Source organism: Chrysochloris asiatica, unplaced genomic scaffold (genome assembly GCF_000296735.1).
Source record: "Chrysochloris asiatica unplaced genomic scaffold, ChrAsi1.0 scaffold00014, whole genome shotgun sequence".
NCBI classification, from domain to species: domain Eukaryota; kingdom Metazoa; phylum Chordata; class Mammalia; order Afrosoricida; family Chrysochloridae; genus Chrysochloris; species Chrysochloris asiatica.
Window position 1 is genome coordinate 3,048,568 of NW_006408532.1, and position 17,830 is coordinate 3,066,397.

Consider the following 17,830-nt stretch of genomic DNA (forward strand, 5'->3'; position numbering starts at 1 on the left):
ATCTTTACCACTGTGCCATAGTAGCAGCTGGCAAATAATAGATAGTAAATACTTGCTGAATAAATGAGTGACTTTATTAATGGGACCTAAGTTTTTTATTTCCAGGAATAAAGCACATCCATTTTTCAAAATCTTGCAAATAATATTATGTATACTGAGTTGGGTGTCCTTGTGTGGCACTGTAGGTTAATCACTGAACTGCTAACTGCAAGGTCAGTGGTTCAAACCCACCATCTATTCCTTGGGAACTCTATACAGGGTCTTGTTATTGGTCAGAACCAGTTCAGTGGCACTTACAACAACAGCATACTGAGTCGAACTAAACATTTTCATTTTATGTTTTTTAGAAGACAGAAAATTGTTTCTTGAACACTAATGTTTTGTGGACATTTAGTTTCCTATGGGACTAAACATTCTTACTTCATCTAGTACATACTGCCATGTAGGTTTTAATTATCCTTAACTTTCTAGGGTGAAGTGATAAAAGAAAGGGTCTATAGGTAAAGTTCGTATTTTGCCGAGGCTCTTTTATTGTGTAATTCTAGGTTGGCTATTTATTTCTTAATTACTATCTTGTTCAGTATGTTGAATAAAAGAATCCTTTAGAGCTACAGATTTGCTTCTATCAAAAATAGAGTAGTTTTAGAAGAGACACTGGTGCTAACAGGGGTTGTTCACTTCACTATTTTTACAATTCCTCTGTAGGTTTTCAATTTTTCAAAATATTTAAAATTTAATGTAGTCAGCAACAGAAAATAGAGATAGGTGCAAAGAATAATGTAGCACCCATAGGATTCCTAGTGTGGTGCTGTGGGTTAATGCTCTGTATTGCAAAGTTGGTTTGAAAGCTCACCAGCTGCTCCCTGGAAACCTTATACAGGCTTAGGGCACTTAACAACAACAGCAACATCTTGCTTCTTGGAGTCCTGGTGTGGTACTGTAGGATAAGCACAGGACTACAAGGTCAGTTTGAACTGCAAGGTTGGAGGTTTAAACTCACCAGCCAGTCCTCAGAAACCCTGTGCAGGGCCACTATGAGCTGGAACTATTCAACAGCATGGCACTCAACAGTCCTGCTTCTCAGATTCTCAGAACTGTTAAGACTCATGGTTTTTTTAAGTCATGTACATATATATATATTGATATTGTTGTTGTTGTTCAGTGCCATCGAGTTGGTCCCGACCCACAGCGATCCTGTATAGGGTTTCTGAGGAGCAGCTGCTAAGCTTGAACCGCCGACCTTGCAGATCAGACTGGTTTTGCAGTCCCGCGCATTAACCCACCGCACCAAACTGCAAAGCCAGTCTGATCTGCAAGGTCGACAGTTCAAGCTCACCAGCTGCTCTTCGGAAACCCTATATAGGATTGCTGTGGGTCGGGACCGACTCAATGGCACTTTTAACAACAACTTATATATTCAGTTAGTTGCGAACTGATAGGTTATCTATCTGAACCCACCCAGCAGCTCTGCTCCAGTAAAGATTGCTTTATTCCCATAAAGAAAACCCTATGGTTCAGTGGTAGTCTATCACATGGGATTGCTATGAGGGGAAATTGACTTGATGGCACATCAATATATGTATATATGTATACACACATATATATGTAAGTATACACAGATTACATGAATGTGGACTCCCCAAGGAGTCCTGGTATGGTGCTGTAGGAAGAGCTATAGAATGCTAACTGGGAGATTGGTGGTTCTAATCTACTGTTTGCTCTGCGGAAACCCTATACAGAGTTGTTATGAGTCAGAACCGACTTGACAGCACTTAGCAACAACATCATAATTTTAGTAACCAGGAATCCAAAAACTTGTTGCCTTAAATGTCTTTTCAAATGTATATACATGACATTTGAAATTGTATATAAATTTATAAATTAAAGCATCATGATTATGGTTATTTAAGAAGCTAAAGTAAAATATTGCTACACAAATGCAAGCTTTATGCTTACCTGTAACTTCTAATTTTTCTGAATATATATAAATACATACTATGATTTTGTAAAAATGTTTCCAAAGAATACTTGTTTTTTGCTTATATTCTGAGGTCCAGTTTTGAACTCTGCAATGTAATGGCCAGAGGAGGCAGTAAATATCTGTTGATACTTCAGATTCTTATGTTTAGTGTATAGAAAAGAATAGTGACGTGAATTTAAAGAAAAACAACCTCATAAATGTCTCTAAATTTTTTTTTAAGTATGAAGATGAACCAGATACCTTGATAAGTATTTGTTTCTGAAGGAATGTATATCTTTTAGTGCTAATATTATAATTAGGTATGTAAAGTAAATATTATACTTGTATAAACTATTTTATAAGCCATATTTTGTAAGGTATACTCTTATAACCATAAAAATATAGTCAAGATGCCTACTCATCTGAGAAGGTACTTGCTTGGTCTTGCTCCCATGTAATGTCAGTACGCCCACACTAGGTATGTGTGGAAAGCATGTTGCAGAACGTGTTCAGTTCTTCTTTTTTTTTTTTTTTTTCTTACTGTTGTGTGTTTTTAATGTATTTGTGACTCTCTGAAAGGACTAAACTGTAGTTTTCTAGTGGAAGATTTATATAAAGCAAAAAGTTTGTCCAGGTATATAAGTCCTTTCCCGTTTGTCTGAATCAAGACATTATCTACCCAAACAACTTAGTCTTGATTTAAAACACTTGAATTTTTCCAGTTTTTAGCACTTTGGCTAAGCTCATCTATTTTCAGCTCTCTCTGAACTGCCTTCTTTCACTTTCTAGAGACTGTTTTTACTTCCATTATGTGTAAGTTTTGATTACCTGGTAAAAATATAGTAGGTCTAAAAGTCATGTTGCTTAAGGCAAAATTGTAAAATGTTATAAAAGTAGATTTTTTTCCCAGAAAAAACTTAAGAAAGAATATATATAGGTTAGTTTGTTTTTAATGAATATTGTTCATTTCATTTCTATCTTCCTTAGAACCCAAGGAATATCTAACTTTGATTCCTAAAACAAAGTATCTTTTAATATCTTAACTAAACTTATAATGGCCAATAAATTCTGGCAGAAAGTGACTTATTAAGTTTCCTTATGAATAAGTTTCTGTTCTTTCACTTCAAAGCTTTATCAGCTAACGTTTATTGAGTTTCTTCTCTTCTGTTGTTATTAAGTGTTGTTGAGTCGGTTCTGACTCATAGTGACCCTGTGCACAACAGAATGAAACACTGCCCACTCCTGTACCATCATCACAACCCTTGTTCCATTTGAGCCTATTGTTACTGCAGCTGTGTCAATACATCTCCTTGGGGATCTTCCTCTTTTTCGCTGACCGAGCATGATTTTCTTCTCCAGGGTCTGGTTCCTTCTGATAACATGTCCAAAGTTCAAGAGAGGACGTCTCCCTATCTTCATATCTAAGGAGCATTCTGGTTTCACTTCTTTCAAGACAGATTTTTTTTGTTCTTCTGACAGTCCATGGTACTTTTAACATTTCCAACACCATAAATCGAATGCATTGATTCTTCTGTGGTCTTCCTTATTCATATGTCCAACTTTCATATGCATGTGAGACCATTGAAAATACCATGGCTTGGGTTGTTGTTGTTAAGTGCTGTCAAGTTGATTCTGACCCACAGCGACCCTGTATAGGGTTTCTGAGGAGCAGCTGGTGAGCTTGAACCACTGACCTTGCAGTTCAAATGGCTTTGTAGTCTGGCACATTAACCCACACCAGGACTCCTGGCTTGGGTTAGGTGCACCTTAATCCTCAACTCTTTAACACTTTAAAGAGGTCTTTTGCAACAGATTTTCCTAATGCAGTACGTCTTTTGATTTCTTAACCACTGCTTCCGTGAGTGTTTATTGTGAATACAAGTAGAATGAAGTGTTTGACAACTTCACCTTTTTCTTCATTTATTATGATGTTATTTATTGGTCCAGTGGTGAGAATTTCTGTTTTCTTTACATTGAGGTGTAGTCTTCTCTTCTAGACATTGTATAAACTATTTAAAATTAGGAACTCCACATGTCTGTGATTGATTTCTTTTTGAAAAGCTATTTTTGTTGCTGTTGTTAAGTGCCATTGAGTCGGTTCCAACCCATAGCGACCCTGAACAGGGTTTCCGAGGCTGTCAATCTTTACGGGAGTAGAAAGCCTCATCTTGTAAAACTAGGAAATTTTTTATGTTTCTGAGGGTTTCTTTCAGAAACAAACAATGGTAGTAGTGCTAGTCAGAGTTTGGTAATGAATACTTAGTAGGAACCTTCATGGACCAATGGTCAAATAAGCCCTTAGTTGCTAACTGAAACATTGAACCCACCTAGCAGCTCTTCTCCTATAAAGATTCCAGCTTAGAAAACTGTACTAGTTCTACTCTATCATGTTAGATTGCTATGAGGGGTGATTGACTTGATGGCACCTAGCAACAGTAATAATGAGTTTTTATGAAATGCCATTCTGGTAAATGTGATAAAATGGACATGACAGCCTACTGTTTGCATGCTTTATTTATTTTATTTTTTCAAACCAAAGGTCTCACATATTAAATTTATTAGCCAACCTTTCAATACGGAAGCATAAAAGCAAAGAAACCAGAAGTTTCACAGTACAAGTTGATCAGATCTTGACAGAATTTAACTTCATATGGTTGCGTGCTAAAACTTAGATATGTTATGGTGCCATCACATGTGCAACTCCGTTTGTCCCAGTTTGTTTCTTCTCCAATGTCTTATCTTGGAGTTGAACTTGATTTTATTATTAATTTTCATTCAAATCCATTGGGGAATGGGACAATTCTTTTGCTTCTTGTCTAGGAGTCTCTTGATCCTGAAAGTCTTATGATAAGACACAGTGAAAATGAAAGGTAGCAGTACTCACATGATGGTGAAGAAAGGCAGAATGCTTTATTTTTTGAGGGTAGACTCTTGGATTTTGAAACAGGCTTTAATAGTATTGCAGCTAAGCAGAAATGCAGCTGAAGTTCAAGTTCTCGTTCTGTTCTTCCATTTGGTTGTTTTTTACACCCATTTTATTTATGAAACAAGCTAAGTTTATCCAAGGAACCAAAGCTTCCTCAAAGCATGTGTATAGTCAGATCTTTCTCTTAAAAGTTTGCAGAGGGTTCTAAAGATTGTAGGCTTTTTTATAGTTACCTATTGTAAGTTCAGATTTATGTATGTGTTAGTTACCATTAAGGATTGGTGAGTAGAAAGAAACTAGATTCGGTGGTAATTTAGTTTCATACTGCTATAATGAATGGAACCCAAATGAACAGATCTGAGGACAGGCTGTTAATGCATGAGCTTCAGGAGTTGGCAAATCAGGTCAAGTGATAGGCTGGAAGTCCCAGGAATTGTAAGTCAGGTGTGATGAGACAGCTGAAAGATCCAGGGCAAGAGAACTAGCTTTTCCAAAGTAGTCTTATAAATTGGAATCAGACCATGCCCCTAAGGGAAACTACTCTTTATTAGACTTCAAAATGGGTCCATAATCACAGATATTGTTGTTGTCAGGTGCCATCGAGTTGGAACCGACTCATAGCGACCCCATGCACAGCAGAACAAAACAATGTCCTGGGCCACCTTCACTACCACTGCCACACTTGATGCCATCAATGATGCCACCTGGCTGATCCATCTCGTTGGGGGTCTTCCTCTTTTTCTCTGACCCTCCACCTTACCCAGCATGGCATCCTTCTCCAGCGACTGTTCTCTCCGGACAATGTGTCCAAAGTAGGAGAGACGAAGCTTAGCCATTTTGGCCTCCAAGGAGCACTCTGGTTGCACTTCTTCCAAAACAGATCTATTGGTTCTTTTGGCAGTCCACGGCACTTACAGTATTCTCCTCCAACACCACAACTCAAAGGTATCAATTCTTCTACGATCTTCCTTATTCACTGTCCAGCTTTCGCATCCATATGAGTTTATAGAGGCTAGGATTTTACAGTCATCTAAAAATGGAGAAATTTGTAAACAATATGGAAAATAGTAAATAATAGCTGCCCAGCATAGCAGTACTTGATAACCAAAAAACGAGATTTGATTAAATGCCATTTCAGTTATGCTTACTAGGATGTAGCTTGTTACTGTGGAACTGTCTCTCTCTATCTGAAAATTGAGTACTGTGTCTTTTTTATGGAATTTAATTTTTACGGTTTAAAAGTGTTTATTGTTCACAGGATTTTGCTTGGTCCCTGAGTGTTTTAGTAATTGCACTAGTAGATCTCTCAGCAGGGGAAAGTTGGTGCCAAACTTTTATTATAATCTTTCACTTCAGATAATAAATATTCTTTGTTTTAAAAATTCAGAACAGTACAGAAAATGATCGTTTTCCTCCCCTACATAGATGGACATTAATATGATTTAGATTAAAATTTTTTTCTTCTTTTTCCAAAAATTATAGTTAAAAGTTTTGCTTGTCCTGGTGGCACAGTGGTTAAGTACTTGCTAACCAAAAAGTCAGTGGTTTAAACCCACTTTGGACTCACTGAGAAAAAGCTGTAAGCAGTCAGCTTCCTTAAGGATTTACAGTCTTGGAAACTCTTTGGTCAGTGTACTCTGACCTGTAGAATTGCTGTGAGTCAGAGTGGACTACACAGCAATGGGTAGTACTTTACACATATTTACTAATTTAACCCGGAATCCTGTGAACAGGCTATAGAATTTATTATGAATACAGAGTATTCATTTGTAAATGAAGAAGCAGTAGACAAAGTAATTAGCCAAAGTTCCCACTGCTATTGAATATCAAAGCTGAGATTTGAGCCCAGTTTGTGTTTCTAACCCCTACTTTGCCTCTGGGATATTACTGTCAATAGTTTGCCTTTTTCACTTAATGATATAGGATGGCCATCTTTCCATGTAATTCTACTTCCTACATAATAGCAAGTAGTATTCCATGGCTTGAATATACAATAATTTATAGTTCTGGTATGGTGCTGTGGGCTGATGTGTCAGACTGCAGAGTTGTTTGAACTACAAAGTTGGTGGTTCAAGCTCACCAGCTGCTCCTTGGAAACCCTATACAGGGTGTTTTGGGTTGGAATTGGCTTGATGGCACTTAACAACAACAACAATTTAAGCTTTTTAAAACTTGATCTTCTTTAATATTGTCATAATCATAATTCCACTAGTGATTTTGGATAATATTTTAAAAAGTCAGTTTTGAACTGGAAAGAGAATACATTGGTGTTTATTAAGTAATGCATATTAGCTATCCAAGTGTTTTGATATTCTCCCAGTTGTGAGTTCATTATTTTTGTGGTTGGAATGTTTTATTTAGCTCTGGAAAATGAATAGTAGAGGGGATGAAATCAGTATTTGTTGGGGTTTTACTTAATTTTTGTAAGATCTGGATTTTCTGGTCTTAACAAGAAGTTTGTTATAGTATTAGTTTGAATTCTAAATACTATCGAACTTTAAATTACTTGAATCTTCAAAAGAAATCCTTATGTACCTTTTAATTACTTGTTCGTGTGCTAGAATAGTTGTTAGGAAGTACACTTTCCTATGAATGATATTTTATTCTTGTGTTTGTTTTACCTACTGAAGTTATAGATTATCTTATTTCAAAGTTTTTTCCTTGTTAATATGCATATCCTAATTGTGAGGAAGTTTTTTTTTTTCTGCTTCATACATAATTATTTCACGTGTACTCATTGGAGAGTTAGTAGATATTTCAATTTCAATTCATTTACTGTTCTTTAATTATTTTGGAACTGAATTAGCAACATCTTGTGTGATTCCCAACTGGAGCATTGGTTTTCATCATTCAGTTAGTTATTTATTAATTCATCAGACATTTATTCAATACTGCAACAGGCCAATCATGGTAGTGAGATGAGTACATTTTTGCTTCAGGGAACTTGGAGTTTTGTTGAGGAAACAACCTTTTGTTACAAACAGTATAAATTGCTATGGCAGAGATGTGCCCAAATGAGGAAGTATCTGAGTTAAGGGAACAGTCAGTAAAGGCTTCTCAGTATAGCATTGTTCCTGAAGCCTAAATGGATTTAATTGATCAGTGAAAGGAATAGGCAAAGAATTATAAATAGAAAATATAAATTGTTATTAGATGAATGTCATTTATACCTACCAGAATATGAACTCCTCAGGATTAGACATGGCTTGTTCATCAGTACACACTACAAAGTGGTGCCTATTTCAATAAAAGGTAACAATCATATACAATATGTCATTAGTATCACACACAGGTAAATTTTTGCTGAAGATAATTAAAAACTGATTGTAGCAGTACATCAGAAGGGAGCTGCCAGAATTCCAAGCTGTATTCAGAAGAGGAAGTGGAATAAGGAATATCATTGCTGATGTCAGATGTATCTTAGCTGCAAGCAGATAATACCAGAATGATGTTTACCTGTGTTTTATTGACTATGCAAAGACCTTTAATTGTTGATTGTAACAATCTATGGATAACATTACAAAGAATGGAAATTCCAGAACACATAATTGTGCTTCTGTAGAATCTGTATGTAGACCAGGAGGCAGACAGTTGTTAACAAAGAACACGGAGATACTGAATGGTTTAAAATTAGGCAAGGTGTGCGTAGGCTGTATCCTTCTGGCTTTATTTGTTCAGTCTGTGTGTTGGGAAGCTGGACTATATGAAGCAGAAAGTAGCATCAGGATTGAAGGGGAAGTCTCATTAATAGCCTAAGATAATGCAGCCTTGATGCTAAAAGTGAAGAGGACTTGCTGATGAAGATCAAAGAATTACAACTCAGTGCAAAGAAAGCAGAACAACTCACAAGTGGAACAATAAACAACATCATGATACATGGAGAAAAGATTGAACTTGTCAAGGATTTCATTGTACTTGAATCCTCAGTTAGTGTTCCTGGAAGCAGCAGTGCATTGGGCAAATCTACTAAAGACCTCTTTAAAGTGTTAAAAAGCAAAGATGCCATTTTAAGGACTAAGGTATAACTGACCAAAGCAATGTGTTTTAATTTGCTTTGTATGCATGTGAAAGCTGGACAATGAATAAGAAAGAGAAAAATAATTGATGCATTTGAATTGTGATCTTGGGGAAGAAAGAATATTTAAAGTACCATGGATTGCCAGAAGGTCAAACAAATCTTCTAGGAAGAAGTACAGCCAGAATGCTCCTTAGAATCGAGGATGGGAGACTTTTTGACTCATGTACTTTTGGACCAGTCCTTGGAAAAGTGTATCATGCTTGGTAAAGTAGAGGGTCATCAAAAAGAGGAAGATCCCCAATGAGATGGATTGATACAGTAAATGGGCCCAAACACAATTGTGAGAATGGTGAAGGACCTGGTGGTTTTACCTTATGTCGTCGGTTCTGTTGTGCATGGGGTCATTATGACTTGAACATATTATGACTTGACTGACTATTGAATAAGTGAAGGAAGTGCACTAAGTAAAGCTTACTGTGCTTGTCTCTACTTTTTTGAATGAGAATGAACTCATTTCTATATGTCATTAATGCCTGACCATTTGTAGATCATGTAATTTTGCGAAGCATTATAATCAAGGAACTGTTCCACTGTGCTGAAGGAATTATGTTGTATTGATAAATAGACATATTTCTGTTGTTGTTAAGTGCCATTGAGTTGATTCCGACCTATAGTGACCTTGTATAGGGTTTCCGAGGAGCAACTGGTAAACTTGAACCGCCGACCTTACAGTTCAAATGGCTTTGCAGTCTGGCATATTAACACACAGCGCAACACCAGGACTTCAAATAGGGAAGCGGTTACTAATTGGGCTGCTAATCTCAAGGTCAGCAGTTTGAAACTACCAGCTGTTCCGTGGGAGAAAGATGAGACTTTGTGCTCCCGTAAAGATTTACAGCCTTGGAAACCATGTTACAGTGTGGCTATGAGTCGGAACTGACTCCATGGCACACCACCACCAAGGAGACATATATAGACACGTTTGTATAAGTTAATATGATTTAAAAAATGTAAAGAGATCTTCGCAAAGGGCACTTCTGTCCTTCACTCTTTTGTTAATGAAAAATCTATATTTGGAATTGTTGTTGTTGTTGTTATGTGCCATCGAGTCAGTTCCGACCCATAGCGACCCTGTATAGGGTTTCCGAGGGTGTAAATCTTTATGGGAGTAGAAAGCCTCATCTTTCTCCCGCGGAGCAGCTGGTAGTTTCGAACCGCTGACCTTAAGGCTCGCAGCCCGATTCGTAACCACTACGCTACCAGAGCTCCTTTATATTTGGAATTAGCCAGCTGGATTTAGTTTTGCCGTTCAAAACATCATAGTCAGGAACCAGTTGCACATATGCTGCTTTCTCTCCATCAGGCCCAATCAGAGTATTGACTGGCCACATCTGGTGCCTTTTGATTTTAGCATCCACAATAAACTCAAGTATGCCTTCAGTCTTTTTCAAGGAGAACTTAATGAAGGCATAATGGTCAAGTTAGTTTCTACTGGGGGCACTTTTTAGAAAAAAAAGCTTTTTATTATGAATTCAGTGAAGGTTTACAGAGTAGATCTCAGTTGTTATTTTTTTTCTTAAAAACTTTTTTTTATTTTGTAAGTTTTTTATTGTGACCTGAGTGATAGTTTATATGGGAGAACATCGGCTTTATATCATCATTTCATTGCAATGACTACAATCTCTGTGCATCATCGTTCAATAGTATTTGCTTCCATTCCCTGTTTTGTTTTTTGGGGGGTAGATCTCAGTTTTACATTCAACAAATTATATACTTTATTTCATCTCAGTGATTGCAGTTCCCTCAATGTAACATCACTTATCTTGCTTTCTCCGTCTGTTTCTTGTTTCCATTCCTCCTTCCTTCAGAAGCCTTCTAAACTTTGTCCTAGGCTAATTGCTGCCCTTTTGATCTCAAATGGTGTGCATACTTCACTAATATTGTGGTCCTTCTATACCTATCCAAGGAGCTCTGGTAGTATAGTGGTTACGAATCAGGCTGGTAATCTCACAGTCAGCAGTTCAAAACTACCAGCTGTTCAGTGGGAGAAGGATGAGGCTTTCTGCTCCCATAAATGTTTACAGCCTCGGAAGCCCTATATAGGGTCACTGTGAGTTGGAAATGACTCCATGGCACATAACAACTATACCTATCTACTGTTTGACTAAGAATTGAACCACAGAGGGCAAAGGTATGTTTTAGTCTCAGTATTTCAAAGCCATGCTTGTGTGTGGTGAGGCATATTATGTTACTGATAATGCTTTTATGTTGAAGATAACTGGCCTTTAACTTCACTTTTAATAAGTATTTTACAAGTGTAGGTACCATAATGTTTGCAAGTAGTGTAGTGGGTACGAGTTGGACTGCTAACCTTAAGGTCAGCAGTTCAAAACTACTGGCCGTACTGTGAGAGAAAGATGGGGCTTTCTGCTCCTGTAAAAATTGACAGCCTTAGAAACCCTGTGCAGGGTTGCTATGAGTCAGAACCAACACCACAGCACATCACCACCACCACCACCACCACCACCACAGTCTAGCTTAAAGAAATTTGTTGTAAAGGGAAGGATTTAAGCTCAAAATATGAAGGCTGGAGGACATCGATATTTTATATGTGTTTGAGTGTGAACTCAAAATAAGTAGCTGTTACCACAACCAGAAAAAGTTCTGTAAAAGCCACTATGTAAAAGGAACTGTAAGATGTCAATTATTAATAGAATTACAAATAAAATTAGATATGTTTACATTAATTAATTGATTAATTGGAAGAGCTTTGGAATTGCACTGACTCTTTACTTAGCTACTTGGCTGTAGCTGTTGCTGTGTGCTGTCTAAGTCAGTTTCCCAATCTACGTCTTTACAGGAGCATGAAGCCTCTTCATTTTCCTTTGGAGTGGCTGGTAGTACTTCTGACTTTATGAAGAGCAACCCATTGCATAGCCCACTATGCTACTAGGACTCCTTTAGCTATTTACTAGGTATTTCAATACTTTTCTCAATTGTTAAGTGAAAATAATAATATCATTCAGTGTGGGGGAAAATAGTACAAACACTTAGACCCCTGGTGTTGTTGCTAAGTACCATCTGACTCATAGTGACCCTATATAGGGTTTCCGAGGAACAGTTGGTGAGTTTGAACTGCCAGTCTTGAGGTTCAAACTGACCTTGAGGTTTACTGCTTATCCTATAAATCAGTATTAGTTTGATACCAATGTTGTTATTGTTAGCTTGATAATTAATATTGTTACTTTTCAGGACATCGTTTTTTTTTTTTTAACACATCTGTACTTTGTTCTTGTCTTCAGTGTAGTAAAATATGTTCCTACTTTTCTTCATGCCTAAATTTTAAGCTGTATCTGTTGACTGCTACTTCTGTTGTACCTTGGAAGATAGAACAGCTTTATAAACTTTTGTCTTTTCAAGTTTCTAGTCCTTTTTCACAACTGATGTTTTTGAGTAGTGACCTTTAGGTAGGGTATGGTATTATTTTTTCACAATGTGTGATCCCATATACTTTGTGCTTGCTATATTGTGTTCAGTTAAAATTTTTGAGCTACTACCTGTGTGGCACTGTGGGTTAATGTACCATACTGCAAAGCTGTTTGAATTGCAAGGTTGGCAGTTCAAGCTCACCAGCTGCTCCTCAGAAACCCTAGATAGAGTCGCTATGGGTCGGAACTGACTCGACGGCACTTAACAACAACCTGCCATCAAGTTCTGATGTGGCACTGTAGTATAAGCGCTGGACCACAAGGCTGGTTTGTATAGCAAGGTCGGCAGTTCGAACTCACCAGTCACTTCTCAGAAACCCAGTATAGGGTCACTATGAGTAGGAACTGACTCAGTGGTACTTAACAACAACAACAAAACTTGTCATCAAGCAGTCCTAATATGACTGTAGGATAAGCACTGGACCACAAAGTCAGTTTGAACTCCAAGGTTGGCAGTTCAAACTCACCAGCCGCTTCTTGGAAACCCTTCTGTAGGGTGGCTGTGAATCGGAACTAACTCGAAGTCACTTAACAACAACAACAACCTGCCATCAAGTGTACTAGGATGCACAGTTGAGTTAGTCCTTGCCCTCAGTGTTTACATTCTAACGGGAGAAATAGATATAGATAAAATATTATATTGTGATGTGTTGTACAAAACAGTGTTTAGAGTATAAATTTAGTTTATATAAGCTATGGCTAAAGTTTGGTGGTGTTGGTTGTGTGCCATTGAGTCAGTTCCAACTCAGGGGAGCAGCTGGTAGATTCAAACTGCTCACCTTGAGGTTAGCCCCCCCTAACTTGTAACCCACTATGCTAACAGGGCTCCTGTGGGCAAAAGCATAGGTCAGAATTAATTCATATTTTAAGTGTCTTGGATTTTACCCAGTGATTTGCTGACAATTTCCTGTCTTTGTGTGGCAATGAGGATTAATACACTTATACAATGATATATATTTTTAAATGTTTTATTGTGAATTATGTGAGAGTTTACATGGGAGAACATTGGCTTTACATTCATCCTATTGTATTTCATTTGGTTGCCATGTTTACAGTCCCCTCCATGCATTATCAATCAGTTAAAGGGTGTAGTTAAAGGGTATATCCTGCAAGCCTGCTCCCCAGTTGTCAGCACACAGCCCCTCTCCCTCTCTGGATCTAAAGTCCCCAGCCGCTCCATCTTTCCATGTCATTGTCTCTGTCTCCATCTCTGGCGTCACTGCTTCTCTGGGTAGGGTCCCACTCTCTGCTCTTAATTGTATTTTAAAGAAAAGCAACAAAGTTTTTAGTTCTTTAACTTGATTGAAGAAAAAAAATAGATGCTTAGCAAGTTTGCTAGGTTTATTAATGTCTTTGAAGACATTTGAAATTATTAAAAAGTTTAAGGAGGTGAGTTCTTATTTAAATTACTTGGAGCACTATTTTCGTGTGGTAATTTTTTAAGTGAAGCTGTATTTGAAAATCTGTTTCTCAAATTGTTTAAATTGGTTCATATTTTGCTGTGTCATTGAAAACATTCATGCTCCCTCTTTATCATTTATAATAGTGTGGTTGTAATTAGACTATGAGCTCCTTGAGATTAGGGGACCTGACTGTGCTCAGCAAAACTCAAAATAGGCTTGTTGAATAAAATTGAAACAAAGCAGTAAAAAAGGCAAAAACTATTTTCTCCTACTTTTTATAATTAAAAATTTTCTAATACACAGAAACTGTTGTTGATACAGTGATCACTATGTACTCACCACCCAGATTCAACAACTATTTGCATATGGCTGTGTTCATCTCTTCATTTTTTTGTGTAATCATGAAAAGTAAGTTGTAGATATCTTGACACTTTATCTTTAAATACATGAGAATATGAAGGGGCTTCAAAAGTTTGTGGAAAAATTCCATTGTCTTTTAATTCCCTAATACATTTCTTAAAAATAATACATTCTCCTGTGTAACTGTACTACCAGTATTACATTGCTTTGCCTTGACTTGATTGCTCTATTTGGAATTTTATACCACTAGCGTAGTGGTTACGAATCGGGCTGCGAACCTTAAGGTCAGCAGTTCGAAACTACCAGCCACTCCGCGGGAGAAAGATGAGGCTTTCTACTCCCGTAAAGATTTACACCCTCGGAAACCCTGTACAGGGTCGCTATGGGTTGGAACCGACTCGACGGCACTTAACAACAACAACAACCATCTTTTTAAGGAGCTCTGGTAGCATAGTGGTTACGAATTGGGCTGCAAACCATAAGGTCAGCAGATTGAAACTACCAGATGCTCCATGGAAGAAAGATAAGGCTTTCTGCTCCCGTAAAGATTTACAGCCTCGGAAACCCTTTTCAGGGTCGCTATGGGTCGGAACCGACTTGATGTCACTAAACAACAATACCACCATCTTTTTGAGTGTGTCCCAGTGTGGCGCTGTAGAATAAGCACTGGCCTGCTAACTGCAAGGTTGGTGGATCTCATCTACCAGCTGCTCCTTGGCAAACTCTATACAGGGTCCCTGTGAGTTGGAACTAACTGACAGCACTTAACAACATCATCATCATTTTTTTTTTTTTAATGTTTTATTGTGAATTATGTTATAGTTTACATGGGAGAGCATTAGTTTTACATTCATCCTATCTATATCGTTTCACTGCCATGGTTACAATCCCTTTCATGCATCATCAACCAACCAAAGGGTATACCCTGCAAGCCTGCCCCTGGTCATCAGCTCACAGCCCCTCTTCCTCTCTGGGTCTAAAGTCCCTAGCCACTCCATCTCTCATCGTCATCGTCTCTGCCTCCATCTCTGGCATCACTGTTTCTTTGGATAGTGTCCCGTACTCTGCTCTTCTCCCTTGATGGTCTCAGGGACCTCTGCTCCTAGACTGCAGTCAATCACTCCCCTCCTTTTGCTACAAAACGTCTACCTTTACATTTCCAACCCTCACAGTCAGTCCTGATAACAATTTTTCAATATTGTACCACAAGAGACCTATCCCCATCTCCTTTCACCAGCACAGCCCAGACAGATTGGATACTACTATGTGGAGATTCTACCTTCCTCCATGCCCTCTGGATCTAGGCTCCCTCTTGAAAGCTTGTAAACCAGCCACTTCTTGCCTCTGTAGCTCCCCATTTGGGGTAGCCAATATCATCATCATCTATGTGTGACATTTGTCTTTTTTATTATTGTTGTTGCAAATACTTGTTTTTTAAGACTAGATTCAGATATCCACGACCTGTATCATTCTTTTTTTCTTTCTACTCTACATTGTATAGACTTCTAGCATACTGTTCATAACATTTTTGGGCTATCATATGGAGTCCTGGGGTGGTGCTGTGGGTTAATGTGCTGGACTGCAAGTTCGCTTTGAGCCACAAGATCAGTGGTTCAAGCTTACCACCCGCTCCTTGGAAACCCTATACAGGGTTACTATGAGTCGGTGCTGACTTGATGACGCTTAACAGCAGCAGCCTATGCTTTTACATCTGCCTCATTCTATTAGATTAGAAATTCCTTGAGTATACTAGGTTTTATTAATTTTTGTATTGCTAGTACTCAATACATTACTTGTACTAGATACAATTCCAGATAGTGTGTCTTCTTCATTTTATGGATGAAAGAAAGTGGTTCAAAGGATGTGCATTATGTACCCAGAGTAACAGACTTAATGAAGCATGTGGGTCTTAAATAAAAGCCAATTTTGGTATTGTTTTGAGTAACTATGATACATCTCATTATTAAACTTTATTAAATTAATAAATTCCAGCAACAATTCTGTTCTTAGCCAGTGGACTAGATCCCCCTTCGGGTGTCTCAGTTCTCATATAGAAGTCTAAGAACTCATATATGCATGTTCTGTAGGTTGGGTTAATAATATTTATGTATGTATATATATGGATGTCACCATATTTTTTTGAATGCACGTAGGTATTTTGTGATTAATTCGATGGAGACTTATTTTATTGAAGTTGACATTCTGATTGAGAAGAAAATGATGTAATATGAGGGCCTTATGGTACAGAAGATTTAGATTAAAGCTTTGTCTAATTTCTAGAGAATCAAAAAGGTACAAGAAAGTGTTTTGTTTGGGTTTTTTTAAAGCAATTAAATTCAGTTTAGATGGAATTGCTGAAATAAAACTTAATTAAAAATTGTTATTTATTTTAGTACAGTGACTTTAAATACATTTCTAGCTGCCATCATAATGTTTGATTCTTAGTGAGAAATAATTTTTTAGCTTAATGATTGCTGTCAGCATTGTGGTTTTTTCTTTGTCTTTAAGTGTTTATTGTGAATTAAGGAGCTCTGGTAGCGTAGTGGTTACGAATCGGGCTGCTAATCTCATGGTCAGCAGTTTGAAACTACCAGCTGTTCGCGGGAGAAAGATGAGGCTTTCTTCTCCTGTAAAGATTTACAGCCTCGGAAACCCTGTGCAGGGATGTTGAGTCGGAACTGACTCCACTGCACATAACAATAACAACGACATGTGATAATTTACATGGAAGAACACCAGCTTCACATTCATTCTATCGTATTTTGTTTCATTGCAATGATTACAGTCCCCACTATGCATCATCAAACAACCAAAGGGTACACCCCGCAAACCTGTCCCCTGCCTTCAGCACACAGCCCCTTTCCCTGCCTGATTCCAGAGTCCTGTACTCTACTCTTCTCTTCTCACTTCATGGTCCCAGGGATCTCCGCTCCTGGACTGCAAAATCAACCACTCCCTCCTTTTGTTACAAAACATCTACCTTTACATTTCCGACCCTCAAAGTCAGCCCTGATAGTAATTATTCACTATTGTACCGCAAGAGTCCTATCCCCATCTCCTTTCATCAGCCCCGTCCAGACAGATTGGATACCACTCAGTGGACATTTTACCTTCCTCTGCCCCCTCTGGATCTAGGCTCCCTCTTGAAAGCTTATAAGCCAATCACTTTGTAGCACCCCCATTTTGAGTAGCCAATGTCTAAGTTGCCCATTCCTGTCTACCATGTGTACTGAGGGTTGGGAATGATCCTCGCTGTAAAGATTTGTTCCCTCTTTTGAGCTACTACATCCATAAGTACAGGTCAAGTTCATCAAATTGCAGCAGATTACTCTTTTTTTCCTCTTCTTTCTTCTAGTTGCGTTCTGATCATCCAGCCATTGAAGCCAGGTCAAGTGTGTACTATCTACAAGTATGGGTGTTCTTGTGCATCTCCCCTCATTTCATATGAACTGGACACTTCACTCTCCGCTCTAGTCCTCTGTGGCCATGTCACTGTCGGGCCCAGGAGTCCCCAGGTTCAACATTGTGTTTTATAATCTGCTTTTATTGTTTATTGGTAGTCATCCTGGGTTCAAGGGCATAGCTTACATAGTAATGGTTTAAAATGTGTGCTATTTTAATTAGTTTGTTCAGCTACTAGATAAATAAGAATTTTGTGATTTCATTCATTCCTTT

General features: G+C 37.9%; 1 pseudogene; it reads right to left on the reverse strand.

Moving 5' to 3' along the window:
• Positions 1-4,648: 4,648 nt before the first annotated feature.
• LOC102822124 lies at positions 4,649-12,237 on the reverse strand (annotated as a pseudogene).
• Positions 12,238-17,830: the final 5,593 nt, after the last annotated feature.